Genomic DNA, 13800 nt, shown 5'->3' with positions numbered 1-13800 from the left:
TGGCTTCATTTCCCTCCCTACCTAATCTGGATTCCACTTCCTATTTGCCCTTTAAAACTGAATGAAAGTGCTCTTCTATGAAGCCATCCTTAATTCTCTAATTTATATACATACCTTCATTCATTGATAACATTTCTTTAAGAGCGCATATTGCCCTTTGTTTTATATTTCAAATGTACTTAGTAGTGATGTATATTATAGTATATACATAATATAATGTAAATATATATATATATATATATATATATATATGTCCTATCACCTACTGGGCTGTTAGCTTCATAAAGCAGGGATCTTGTCTTGTCTAAACTTAATATTTACTCTAGGCTAAGCACATTGCACATAGTTCTTAATCCTTTTAAATGAGTTAATTTCAATATTTAATTTCAACCTAGCACTTTTAACCACCCTAAATACCATCTCTGCCTTGATGTGGTATTTCAGCAGTGCTAATATATAATCTCAGATAACAGCTAGTAACTAAGGCAAGGGGTTTTTTAATCTTAATATCTGTTAAGATTATAATTATAATTTTTTTTCAATTTTAATACAATGCATTTTCTTTGTAATCCTTTGTATTTTGTTTTATGCATATAAACCCATCATTCTGAGAGGGATCCATAGCCTTTGCTAGATTGCCAAAGAAGTTCATGACTTCAAAAAAGTTCCTTTGTGAATCTTAACTCTATTATCTCTGATTCATTTAGCTTTTTGGGGGAAGGTAAAAAAACTGCTGATTCAGTGCCCTATAGATAGGTTATCGAACCTCACCTGGATCTTCACTCCTGTTTAATAATACTTTCCTTCATCTCATTTCTGCTTTGTGTGCAATACTGAACATCTAAGGAGGAAGAAAAAAACTCAACATATAAATTAAAGCCTCTAACAGGCAATTCATTTAAAAATATCTTTTTAGTCATTAAATAATTTCATGTCCTAAGTGATATAGTGGAAAGAATACTAAAGTAAAAATCAAATCTGGGTTCAGATATCAAGTATGCTGCTGACTACCTTTGTTACAATCAAGGAAATAACTTTATTTCTCAGGGCCTCAATTTCTTCATCTCCAAAATGGGACTTTAAAGTCCCTTCTAGTTCAAAATTTCTAATCCCATGAAGTTTCTGTCAGATCTTACAACCGCTGTAAAATCTTGCTTTATAAGAGTTGCCACCTTGTAGCGAATTAAATATTTTTTTGAAGTACATCTACTATGTTAGGAGTACAGCAAAATCTAGCTAGTTTGGATTTATTAGGGGAGGTCAGCCTGAATTATAAAAATTCTGAAATATAACAACTGATCTAGATTTCAGTATTCTCATCTATACAATGAAAAGTTGTAAAAGATAGCCTTTGAGGTCCCTTTCAGCTTTAGATCTATGAACCTATGATGCTATAGCATTCATCTATATCCATCCATCCATCCATCTATCTATCTATCATCACTTTTAAGTTTTACAAAAGTCCTTAAAGACATTATTTCATTTTATCTTCAACACTGAGAAAATATTTTCATGTACTGTTACCCCTATTTTACAGATGAGGAAAACGAGGCTCAGAAAGGTTAAATAACTTGCCCAGGGATTATTCCAAGAGTAAGTGGCAGAGATTAGATTCAAACTTGTGTCTTTCCTAACTTTAATCACTAACACTCCCAAAAGAGTAAATTCTTTTTGCATCCAGCACTTGAAAAAGTAGAGTTAAGAGCTTAAAACAAATCCCCCCAATATCCAGATGTCGGAGATGAACAGAACTCTAGGGATCATCCAATCCAAACCCTTCATTTCATAAGTGAGGAAACTGAAGTTGAGGGAAGGGAAGTGACAGTCTCAAGGTGAACATAGATTATTAGTTGCAGAACTAGAACTGGAGTCTGATCTTTTGCATCCAAAGCTATTTCTGCTGTATTGGAATCTTGTTTTAACTATAGACTGTAGAATCAAAGAATGTCTGAGCTTAAAGGAACATTGGAAACCATTTAGTTTCATAGTGCTTAATCTAAAATCCATGAGTTGTTAAAAATAAAATTGTATGATTTAGAATTTTGATAACTTTCAGAATATTTAGTTTTCTTTCTAATCTAATAATTTTATTTTGTGCACTTAAAAACATTCTGAGATGTGATCCATAGGCTTCACCATCCTGCCAAAGGAGTCGACGAAATTAAAAAAAAAAAGATTAAGAACCCCTTATTTAGTTTAAATCCCTCACTGAAAGGTGATGAAATGAAGCTTATGGAAGACAAGTGACTTGCCTAGTAAAATGAAACATCATGTATGTGCTCCCACTGCAGCAGTCTACATTGAGCTAATGGGGGGCACCCTTTGAATAGGAAGTAAAGATGTCTCTATCTTCCTCCCATGCCTAATTCCTTAGAATATTAGGAATGTAAGATTTTAGTGCATTTCTCATGGGCTCTTTCTCAGTGGTTTTGTTTAAGGAGGGCTACGTGATTACGGAAGTGATTACACAGGGAAATAGGCTATCTTGAAAACACACTCGCCTCTGAGCTGAAAGGCTGGTAAATTTAATCATTTCTTTTGGATTTGGAAGAAAAAAATTCTCTATCAATATACCTTTAGGTTTAACATCAACATGATTATATCTGAATCACAAACAGATCGTTTCCCTGAAAAGTGAGTCCCTCTCTATGTTTTTAGTGGAAAGGGCATGCTAAATTTGATGGACAACTCCCCAGCCCACTTCCAGTAGAAAAAAATAATACCACAACATTTATTTAGTTTGCTGTGGTGATGCAACAGACAAAAAACTGTAGTAAAGGAGAGGAACTTAGAGGAGGTTCAAGCAATCAAAAAGACTGCACCCAGGTCAGCCATGAGGGAATACAGGATGTTAGATAAGGGGTAGAGGAGGGTGGAGAAAGCAATTTAAAGAGCAGGTGGCAAAGTGGAGCCTGATGCCACAGTACTAGAGTCCCTAAACTACACTATCATCCGGATCTCTTAGTGGCTGCTATCTATCTCCTCAAGGCATGTGGAGCCCTTTGTTCTTCCTGGTACTGGTGAGTTTAGACCCAGATTTCTGAAATGGGGGAGGGCGGGACCCAGAATAGGGGATAGGTTAAACCAGAACATGGCAAAATTCTGGCTCAGTATCCTTTAGTATTTTAGACCAAAATATTTGCTTTAATCATAGAATTATTGAATATTAAAATTTGGAGAGTTATTAAAGAATACCTAGTCCACTGTACCTCAGTTTAAAATGTAGAAACTGAGGCCAAAAGAGGGCAAATGATTGGAGCTGGGGCTGGAACCCAAGTCTTCCAATTCTTAAGCCCTGTACTCCTTAGAGGATGGCTGCTTCCACAGAGGCAATATTATGCTAGTATTTATATTGACTAATTTTTATTGGTTATTAGGAAATTCTTGGAAAGTTTCTCATTCAGCCTGTGCACCCTTTTAGCTAACATTTTATTTAAAATCTTTCTATCAATAGTCATCTAGGATATAGTCAGTAAGTATTTATTAATTTCCTACTATCTACCAGGCACTTTTTCAGTCACTGCAGACATAAAAAAAGAAAAAGAAAGGCAGTCTCTGCCCTCAAGGAGTTTATCATTTAAAAGGGGAAGACAATATACAGAAGGAAAATGAAAGGTATCTAGTTGGGGGGAACACAATGTTTGTGAAAACCATACCTAGAAGAGCAGGTGAGGGAAATGAAGAGTATCTTAGAAATTCTGGTTCTTAAATAAAGGGAGAATTTAGGAGAATATATCGAAGAAAAAGAGAAGCCTATTTATCTAGTTAAAACATTTTATACTTGTAAATAAATTGTAGTTTTACTTATCTTATTGAAATTATTTCTAATTTTTAAAAAAGCACAATTGCTGGATTTCATCCAATTAAAATTTGGGAATGAAGCATGGCTATGATTATATATGTCTTTATCTAATTAGAAATCTTATGATTTATAGAAATGAAACTGAATAAAGAAATTATAAAAGGAATAGTTTCAGAAAAACCTAGGAAACCTTGTAAGAACTGATGCAGTTTACACAAGATTAAGGAGCTGGATCAGTGATTTCTTTCATGTAGAGAACTCTTGAATGTGAAAAGCCCTTTTATCAATGCAGGTCAGCACTTTTTCTTCAGTTTGTGATTTTAGGGAGTTGGCCTAAAGCACAGAGCTAGTAAGTAATTTGCTGGGAGTGACAAAGCCAGCAAGTGTCTGTCTTCCTGGTTTTGAAGCCAACTCTTTATCAACTACACCTCACAAGAAGGGTGTTGGAACATAAAGATTTCATTTTTACATTGGTAGAATTAAGATTGCACAATCTGTTTAACACTTGACTCTACAAAAGTGTCAGATTACCCTTTTTAGTTGTGATTAGACAACATTACAGATTTTTGGAGGAAAAAGGCTTTATAAAGTTTAAAGTACAATATAAGTATGAGCTGTGGCTATGAAAGAAATGGTTTTCTGGAGAGGAGATAGGGTCATGAATATAATTTTCAATTCAACTTGTTTCTTCTTTAAAAAAAAATGTCCATGCCTCATCATTCTCTATTTTGCAGCATGAAAAAGAACTTTGATTTCTGGGAGAAGATATCTTGTTTGATCTTACTGGCCAGGAATTTGAATTACACTTATGGCTCAAATCAAGTCTTTCAAAGTAGCTTTTTTTCTTCCATTTTGTAAATATCTGTGATTTCAGCAACATGGGTACTACTTCTGTTCATACATATCACATTTTAGTGGAAGTTTTCATGAGTTGCAAGGCCACCCTCCAAAAATGTTTCACTTAGTAATTAATTCTCAGGGGATCAAAGTTCCCAGCACTTAACCAGGTCAATCCTATAGATATTTAATGTATGTTTGGTACCATTTTTGGACTTTATAGTTTCTTAGGAACCACCAGAACTTTCCAGATACTAAGAATTCAGTATTAATTCTGTGACACAATAAAGCAGTGGAAGAGGACTTGGAAAAGATAACCATTTATAAAAGGAAATAAAAGGCAGTATCTATGATTGAATTGGCTTAGAGAACTCTCAAAGGTCAAACTTCCTCAAAGAAAGAAACTTATTACCAGTTCATTCAATTGTTGTCTTAGAGAGTTGACTGGTATCTCTATGGTCTTGACACAGGGCAGTCATTTCTTGCTAGAATGAGGTAAATGCAATTATTCTGTCATTCAATTCCCCCTTTCAGGGAGTGAATTGGAGTTGATTATGAAGAAAGCTTAGTAGATTTTTTGGTTCCATTTATTAATTTGACTATTATGTGAAAATAATTACATATGAATTATAGAGGACCAAAACAAATGGAACCTGATTAAAAATCAATCAGACATTTTGTTGAAATCACATGAAAGTAATTAGATATTGAAAATGCTTAATACTTAAATAAGTTAAAATTACTTTTTTTGTTTGTTCCCTTAGTTCAGAGTCACAACCTGGGATTTCCCTAAGGATAAACATAGTTGAAAAAAAGTTATTTCCTTCTGTACCTCTCATCGTCATCATGTGATCCTCTTCCAGCCTAAAATGCCCATGATATAACAGCCTTTGTGGTGATGTACCTTTCTTTAGACACTATGATCCACTTGTCCCCACTCTAGGGCCCATACCACCACATGGACCAAAGGATTGACTTTCTGAGAAATGAACTGCTTCTATTTCTGGTGCAACTGAATTCTGGTTCAGACCATTTTTTTATGTTAGCACCATAACTCTCTTTTGTAACTGACTTTGTCTAGATGCTAGAGTTTCTTCTTATGCTCTGCTTACTCTTTTTCTTGAACCATTTTGAATTTGTAGGATCATCAGTTTTAGAACAGAAAGGCACATTAGGAACCACCTAATCCAACCAAGAACCATTCCCAAAATTACACAGGTTTTAAGTAACAGCTGGGAGGGAAACTCAAGTCGTCTTGCTATAAATCCAATGTTCTTTCCACTACACATTGTGGCTTCACTACCCTTCATGAACTGTACCTCTTCTACTCTTTTGTTGTTGTTGTTTTCAAATTCCAAATTATTTGCCTAGTCTGGATAGATGAAAAGTGTATAGTGTTGTTTTCTTCCCTCTAGCCCTCTATGCTCTTGTATTAATGTGAACAGATTTCAAATCATAAAACCCAGGTTTTCCTTGGTGCATTTCCTTCCTTATTTCAGACACTTTACAAGGGGAGTAAGGGGAAGGAAAACTATTGGTCTCTAAGGCCTCCTTTTGCTTTAAATTTCTGAAACCACTTCCTAGCTGTGTGACCCTGGGCAAGTCACTTAACCCCCATTGCCTAGCCCTTACCACTCTTCTGCCTTAGAATTATTGATTCTAAGATAGAAGGTAAAGATCTTTTTAAAAAAACAGAAGCATGGAAATTGTGTTTGAATAACTACATTTTAAATTTTAACCAAATTATGTTATTATATTATATTATATTGTTAATAGAATAATTTATTTCCAAGTATCTCACCTCCTTCATCTCCTCTTCACATCATAAAAGGCATCATCTGGAAAATGGATATATATATATATATATATATATAGTAGTCTCTCGGTAATCGAGGATGACGATTGTCTTTGTGTGCTTTTATCTGTGAGTGTGCACACAAAACATCTTGTGCATGCATGAAGGAGATTTAAGTGGAAAAGTCAATGCACAGAGACAGTCCCACTTTCTTCGTGTTGGAAGCCTGGGTCCAGTGGCACGAGAAGTCGTCATGCCTGGAGACTTCCTCAGCTGCATTGGATGGCCGTGTTGTCCTTTGTGCTCCAACACGCCCTAAGCACTCCACAGTACCTTGCTGCGTCGCCATCTCAGCCGTTGAACCTTCTTATTGGTTTCTTCCGCCTGTTCCTCCGAAACAGTCTTCACATGCTGGGTGAGCAAAGCCCTGGTTCACCAGGGGTCAACGACCCAATGGCTACCCTCACAAGGTTTAGCCAGCCTGTCGAAGCCGTTGCCCAGGGTGTGGCCACTGCCACATGCTAGCAGCTACTGGGAGCCACAAGTGAGAGCTGGGTGTCAGGTGAGGGTCAGAGGCTGGAGAGCTGCCCTAGGAGGGCACGACAAGCCCTCCATACCAGAGATACTACCCCTCCCTGAGCACCCCATACACCCCAAAATGGATACACACACACACACACACACACACACACACACACACACACACATATATATGTAGAGATTATGTGTTTCATGTTTCCATTTTTCAGTTCATTCTCTGGAGGTGAATATTCAATAGGTATGCTTCAAGGATTAAGTCTGTAGTTGTATATAATATTCTCTGGTTTCTACTCATTTTGCCATTCATTATCTCATATAGTTATTTCAAAGATTTTTTTTAATTGGCTTGTTCATTCTTCTAGGATTTTCCACACATGCCATCATATCATCTGCAAAAAGGGATGATTTGATTACCTCTTTGCCCATTCTGATTCCTTCAATTTCTTTTCCTTTTTTATTGCTATTGATAGCACTTCTAATACCCTATTAAATAATGCTGATGATAATGGGCATCTTTTTTTTTTTTCACTCTAGATTTTACTGGGAAGGCTTTTAAGCTCTTCCCCATTATAAATAATACTTGCTGATAGTTTTAGGTAGATGCTTTATATCATTTTAAGAAAAAACCCATTTTTGCTTACGCTTTCCAACATTTTTTAATAGAATGATTTTTATATTTTGTTAAAGGCTTTTTCTGCATCTGTTAATATAATATTTTTTATTATTTCTGTTATTAATACTATTAATTATGTTGATACTTTTCCTTATATTAATTCAGTCCTGAATTAATATTCTAAATCCTTTTTGGTTACAATGTATATAATTTTGTGGCATATTATTGTAACCTCCTATCTAGTATTTTATTTAAGATCATTGAATTCAAATTCATTAAAGAAATTGGCTACAATTTTCTTTTTCTTTTGTTTTGCTCTTCTTGGCTTAGGTATCAGCACCATATTTGTTTCAAGTTTGATAAAACTCCTTTACCTGTTATTTAAAATAATTTATTTAACATTAGAATTAGTTGATCTTTGAATGTTTGATAGAATTAATTCATAAAGCCATATGATCCTAATGTATTTTTTCTTATTTCCTTCTCTGATAGTCTAGACAGTTCATTTTTTGTAGGTATTTTTACATTTTACTTACATTCTTACATTTGTATGTTATTGAACAAAAGAATTCCTAATAATTACTTTCATCTCATCTTAATTGGTTTTACATTCACCTTTTTCATCTTTAACAATGGTTTTTCATCTCTCTTTTTTTTTAAATCAAATTAACCATTGGCATATCTATTTCCATAAAATCAACTCCTAGGTTCATTTATTAATTTAATAGTTTCTTATATTCAATTTTATTGACCTTACCTCTAATTTTTAGGATTTCTGAATTGGTGTTTAGTTGGGAATTACTTTTTTGTTCTTTTTTTCTAGTTCTTAAAATTGAATTCCTAATTTATTGATCTTTTCTTTCTCTATTTTATCAATGTATACATTAGGAGATAGACTTTTTCTCTATTTACTGCTTTACTGTATTCTATACATTTTGATAGGTCTCAATTGGATTGTTATGTAGTCTTGAATTCATTTTTATTTTGTTTTCATTTCTTTCTTATATACAATTGCTTTATGATCTGAAAATGATGCATTTAATATTTCTGTTTTCTACATTTAGTCATAATGATTTTGTTCTCTAATACATGGTCATTTTTTGTAAAGATACCATGTACCACTGAGAAGAAGGGATACTCTTTTTTGACCTCATTCAGGTTTCTCCAGATATTTATCATCTTTAACTTATCTAAGATTCTATTCATCTCCTTGACTTCTTTTTTATTTTGGGTTAGATTTCTCTAATTCTGATAGTGTAAAATTGAAACCCCCCACTATTATTGTTTTGTTATCTGTTTCCATCTGTAACTCATTTGGGGTTTCCTTTGCAAATTTAGAAGCTACAACATTTGGTACATATGTTTAGTATTGACAATGCTTCATTAGGTGTAATATCTTTTTTTTTTTTAAATTTAAAACTTTACCTTCCATTTTGGAATCAATACTATGTATTGGTTCCAAGGTAGAAGAGTGGTAAGGGCTAGGCAATGGGGGTTAAACAATTTGCTCAGGGTCACACAGCTAGGAAGTGTTTGTTTGAGGCCAGATTTGAACCCAGGACCTCCTTTCTCTAGGCCTGACTCTCAATCCACTGAGCTACCTAGCTGCCCCCATGGTAGAGTATCTCTGAACATAAATCAGCTTCCTTGTTTATCTCTTGTAATTATATCTATTTTCCCTTTAACTTTATTAGGGATCATGATTGCTATCACTGCTTGCTTTGTATCAGCTGAGGCATAGTATATACTGCTGCAACCCTTTATTTTTGCTTACTGTATCTCTTGTTTTTTAAGTGTGTTACTTGTAAACAACATATTATCAGGTGTTTTTGTTGTTGTTGTTGTTATTGTTGTTGTTCCATTCTGCTATCCATTTCCCTTATCATAATTACGATTTGAGTATTTTCCTCCTTTCTATTTTTCCTCACTGATGTCCTTTTCTACCTCTCTTTTTGCCCTATCCCTCATTGGAGTCCAATTTCTTCTTTCTACTATCTCTCCAATTCATATGCTTTCTTAGAACCCTTATCTTATCCTCTCTTCCAGTTCTAAATTATTCCACCCTTATAAAGTTCCCTTTCTTTTCCCTCCCCATTGATTTCTAGTTCTTAGTCTATCCATCTTTCTAAAAGTCCCTTCCTTATCACCCCAAACCTGCACTTCTATTTCTCTTTATTTATCTATTTAATTGATTTAAAATACTTTTCCATGGTTATATGATTTGTTCCCTTTCCTCCCCCTTTCCCCCTCCTGTAACCAATAATCAATTTAACTGGGTTTTACATGTATCATTGATCAAGACCTATTTCCATATTATTAATATTGAGTGATCATTTAGCATCTACATCTCCAACTATTACTCTATTAATATAGAGTGATCATTTAGCATCTACATCTCCAATCACATCTTCATTGAACCATGTGGTCAAGGAAATGTTTTTCTTCTGTGTTTCTGCTCTCACAGTTTTCTCTGGATGTGGGTAGTGTTCTTTCTCATAAGTCCCTCATAATCGTTCTGGATCATTGCATTGCTGCTAGTAAAGAAGTCCATTACATTTGATTGTGCCACAGTGTATCAGTCTCTGTGTGCATTGTTCTCTTGGTTCTTCTTCTTTCTCTCTGCATCAATTCCTGGAGGACATTCCAGTTCACATAGAATTCCTCTAGTTCATTATTCTTTTTAGCACAATAATATTCCATCCCTAACAGATATCACAATTTGTTTAGCCATTCCCCAATCGAAGGACATCCCCACATTTTCCAGTTTTTTTTTTTGCCACCACAAAGAGCATGGCTATAAATATTTTGGTACAAGTACTTTTCCTTATTATCTCTTTGGGGTACGTACCCAGCAGTGGTATGGATGGGTCAAAGGGCAAGAAGTCACTTAGAGCCTTTGGGGCATAATTCCAAATTGCCTTCCAGAATGGTTGTATCAGTTTTACAACTCTACCAGGAATGCATTAGTGTCCCAATTTTGCCACATCCCCTCCAGCATTTATTACTTCCTTTGCTGTCATCATATTAGCCAACCTGCTAAGTACCTCAGAGTTATTTTGATTTGCATTTCTCTAATTATAAGATATTTAGAACTCTTTTTCATGTGCTTATTGATAGTTTTGATTTCTGTCTGAAAACTGCTTATTTCATGTCCCTTGCCCATTTACCAATTGGGGAATGGCTTGCTTTTTTGTACAATTGATTTAATTCCTTATATATTTGAGGAATTAGACATTTGTCAGAGGTTTTTGTTATAAAGATTTTCCCCAATTTGTTGCTTCCCTTCTAATTTTGGATACACTGTTTTTGTTTGTACAAAACCTTTTAAATTTAATGTAATCAAAATTATCCATTTTATATTTTGTAATATTCTCTATCTTTTAATTGGTTTTAAATTCCTTCCTGTTCCATAGATCTGACAGGCATACTATTCTATGTTTACCTAATTTACTTATAATATCCCTTTTTATATTTAAGTAATTTACCCATTCTGAATTTATCTGAGTATAGTGTGTAAGATGTTGACCTAGACCTAATCTCTCCCATACTGTTTTCCAATATTCCCAGCAGTCTTAGTGAAACAGTAGATTCTTGGCCCAAAATCTAGGATATTTGGGTTTATTGTATACTATCTTGCTGAGGACATTTACCTCAAATCTATTCCATTGATCCTCCATTCTGTCTCTTAGCCAGTACCATATTGTTTTGATGACCACTGCTATATTTATATATACATATATTTGTTACCGCTAGGCCCCCATCCTTTACATTTTTTTTCATTAGTTCCCTTGATATTCTTGATCTTTTGTTCTTCCAAATGAATTTTGTTATAATTTCCCCTAATTCTATAAATAAGTTTCTTGGTAGTTTGATAGGTATGGCACTGGATAAGTAAATTAATTTGGGTAGAATTGTCATTTTTATTATGTTAGCTCATCATACCTGTGAGCAATTAATGTTTTTTCAATTGTTTAGGTTTAGATTTATTTATTTGTAAAGTGTTTTGTAGTTGTGTTCATATAATTCCTGTCTTTGTCTTGGCAAATAGATTCCTAAATATTTCATATTGTCTAGGGTAATTTTAAATGGAATTTATCTTTCTAACTCTTGATGCCGAGTTGTGTTGGAACTATATATAGAAATACTGATGATTTATCTGGGTTTATTTTGTTTCCTGCAACCTTGCTAAAGGTGTTAATTATTTCCACTAGCTTTTTAGTTCATTCTTTAAGCAGATCAATATATCATCTGCAAAGAGTGATAGTTTGGTATACTCACTGCCTATTTTAATACCTTTAATTTATTTTTTTCTCTAATTGCTACTGCTAATTGTTTCTGGTACAATGTTAAATAATACAGGTGATGATGGGCATCCTTGTTTTACTCCTATTTTTATTAGGAAGGTTTCTAACTCATCTCCATTGCAGATGATGCTTGCTAATGTATTTAAATATATACTGTTAGTTATTTTTAGGAAAGGCCCTTTTATTTCTATATTTTCCAGTGTTTTCAATAGGAATGGGGGTTGTATTTTGTCAAGGGTTTTTCTGCATCATTGGGAAAATCATGTGCTTTCTGTTGGTTTGGTTATTGATATGGTCAATTATGTTAATGATTTTCCTAATATTAAACCATTCTTGGTTTCTTGGTATTAATTCTTGGTATTAATCCCACCTGATTATAGCAAAAAAATCCTTATGATCACTTCCTGGAGTCTTTTTGCTTCTATTCAATTTAAGATTTTCATATCTATGTTGATTAAGGAGACTAGTCTACAGTTTTCTTTCTCTATTTCGATCTGCCTAACTTTAGAATCAGTACCATATTTATGTCATGAAAGGAATTTGGTAGAATTCCTTCTTTGCTTATTTTGTCAAATAGTTTGTATAGCATAGGGATTAGTCCTTTAAATGTTTGATAGAATTCACTACTGAATATTTCTGACCCTGGGGAATTTTTTCTTAGGGAGTTTAATGGCTTGGTTGATTTCTATTTCTAATATGGGATTATTTAAGTATTCTATTTCCTCTTATGTTAATCTAGGCAGTTTATATTTTTGTAAATATTCATTCATATCACCTACATTACCTCATTTGTTACCATCTAATGGGAAAATTGTTCTTAATATTTACCTTAATTTCCTCTTTATTAGAGGTAAGGTCACCCTTTTCATCTATGATATTGTTAATTTGGTTTTCTTCTTTCCTTTCTTTATTAGATTAACCAATACTTTATATATTTTATTTGTTTTTTCAACATACCAGCTCCTAGTCTTATTTATTAATTCAATAGCTCTTTTACTTTCAACTTTATTAATTTTTCCTTTAATTTTTAGGATTTCCAATTTAGTTCTTATCTGAGGATTTTTAATTTATTCTCTTTCTAGTTTTGTAATTTATATGCCCAATTCATTGACCTCTTCCCTCTCTGATTTGTTGATATATGCATTCAGGGATATAAATTTTCCTGAGTACTGCTTTGGCTTCATCCAGTAGATTGTGATATGTTGTCTCCTCATTGTTATTCTCTTTAATGAAATTATCAATTATTTCTATGAATTGTTCCTTAACCAACCAATGTTGGAGAATCATATTATTTATTTTTCAATGAATTTTTTATTTGCCTCTCCATCTACCCTACTAATTAATATTTTATTTCATTATGATCTTAACAGGTTGTATTCTCTATTTCTGCTTTTTTTTGCATTTGTTTGCAATGATTTTATGCCCTACTACCTGGTCAATCTTTGTGAATGTACCATGTGCTGCTGAAAAGAAAGTGTATTCATTTTTGTCCATATTTATGTTTCTCCATATATTTATTAACTCTAACTTTTCTAAGATTTCACTCACATCTCTTACTTCTTTATATTTTGGTTTGATTTATCTAGATCTGCTAGAGAAAGGTTCAGATCTCCCAATAGCATAGTTTTCCTATCTATTTCCTCCTTAAGCTCCAATAGTTTTGTCTTTAAAAAGTTGGGTGCTATACCATTTGGTGCATGAATGTTGACTACTGCTAATTCCTCATTGTCTATAATGAATTTTTAACAGGATACCTTTGTATCTCGTTTAATCAGATCTATTTTTACTTTGGCTTTGTCAGATGCCATGATTGTGACTCCTGCCTTCTTTTTCTCAGTTGATGCCCAATAATTTTGCTCCAGCTTTTTACCTTTACCCTGTGTGTATCTACCTGCTTCTTTTGTGTTTC

Source organism: Monodelphis domestica, chromosome 1 (genome assembly GCF_027887165.1).
Source record: "Monodelphis domestica isolate mMonDom1 chromosome 1, mMonDom1.pri, whole genome shotgun sequence".
Taxonomy (NCBI): domain Eukaryota; kingdom Metazoa; phylum Chordata; class Mammalia; order Didelphimorphia; family Didelphidae; genus Monodelphis; species Monodelphis domestica.
This window is presented reverse-complemented; position numbering follows the sequence as displayed.